Raw genomic sequence first — 1,481 nt, forward strand, 5'->3', positions numbered from 1 at the left:
TAAGGCGTCATGTCCGTTACGCGAATTGTCATGTCCGTTACGCCGTTTTTATGAAAATGAGAAGTGGTAAGGGAAAATGATTGCTACACATGGTAGGGGGTTTAATTCTAACATAGAATCTGAATCTGCAGTACCTTTAGACAAATTTCCTGTAAGCTGTGAAAACTTTAAGTGAAAAACGTAACGGACATGACACTGATAATGGTAAAGAAATCACACAAATCTGAAGACAGATTTCTGTAAAATTGATGAATAGCATAAAATTTAACGATTATTTTCTGTTGATTTAAACATTAATCAACTATTCAAAAGTTAAAAGAGACCTCTGGGACCTTGTTTGCTTTTAGTAGAGACAGGAAAGATGAATTGTTAAAAAATAGCCACATTTTTCAAATTTTGCAATATACTATTCTATTTTTTTGATGATGGAAAGAACTACAAAATTTTATCAATATTGCGATTTTTCTATTGGAAATTGAGACTTTATAGATTACTTTTTAAGAAAATTTGACTGCTTGAGTGAAATCTGAAACTTCATTTTTTCTCTAAAGTGAACATTTTCCATGGAATTGCCCTTAGATGTAAAACTAAAAAATCAACCAGCTAACTAGATGTAAGCAAGAGCTGCACTGCATGTGCATCTATCTACAGCTAGCTGCTGTGCTACAACGCAGTGGAGTATATTGTGCACGAAAAACATTTCATCGTCATTGTGCCCCAGTCATCGTATAAAACATCTTTTTACAGTGAAGGACGACACTCAGGTAGAATTCGATTTCAATCAATCAACCCATCCTCTAATATTTATATAATTTAATTTGTGATCATAAAGCGTGTAAAATAACTGACTAATGTTAGAAGCAACTAAATAGACCTAGAGTCTACTCATAGTCGTCATATTTTGCCAAGCATTGCAGTGAACTGTGCGAGGTCAAGTTAGTAGATCTATTATTTATTTAGAGTTCACAACGTAATAGGTTGTATCCTAACAAAAGACAAGCATTGCAGTGAACTGTGCGAGGTCAAGTTAGTAGATCTATTATTTATTTAGAGTTCACAACATAATAGATTGTATCCTAACAAAAGTCGGTATATTTATTATCTCTCATAATGCAGTATGCTGCTCAGCAAATGTTATTATTCCCATTCGCATGAATACAAAATGTGAATCAATGTTGGTGAAAAATCGCACATCCTACTGCAGTGCACACATTGTTAATGCCCACACAGGGCCAGTACATGAGTAGTGAACAAGCATTGACGTCATTAAAAAGAGACCCGTTTCACGGGCGGTATTTCCTGTTCGAAGCATTCAGAGAGAGAACTCTTAAAAAAAAGTATCAATAAACTGACTTTCATCGGTCTCAATGATAAATGAAGTATACCGCTGTTTTCTTCATATTTTCTGCTTTTAATTTGATAAACATTTTGCCATTTTAAGGATTTTCAATACATTTCTACATTAAACCCTGTGTGATTTA

The 1,481-nt window shown here is 33.8% G+C and overlaps 1 long non-coding RNA gene across 1 annotated transcript; it reads left to right on the forward strand.

The window, feature by feature from the left end:
• The first annotated feature begins 581 nt into the window (after positions 1-581).
• On the forward strand, positions 582-1,258 carry LOC121428658. Its single transcript, XR_005971818.1, has 2 exons — positions 582-977; positions 1,069-1,258. It is a non-coding gene; the product is annotated as an uncharacterized LOC121428658 (long non-coding RNA).
• The last annotated feature ends 223 nt before the right edge of the window (positions 1,259-1,481 follow it).

The sequence above is a fragment of the Lytechinus variegatus genome, chromosome 15 (assembly GCF_018143015.1).
Source record: "Lytechinus variegatus isolate NC3 chromosome 15, Lvar_3.0, whole genome shotgun sequence".
NCBI lineage: Eukaryota > Metazoa > Echinodermata > Echinoidea > Temnopleuroida > Toxopneustidae > Lytechinus > Lytechinus variegatus.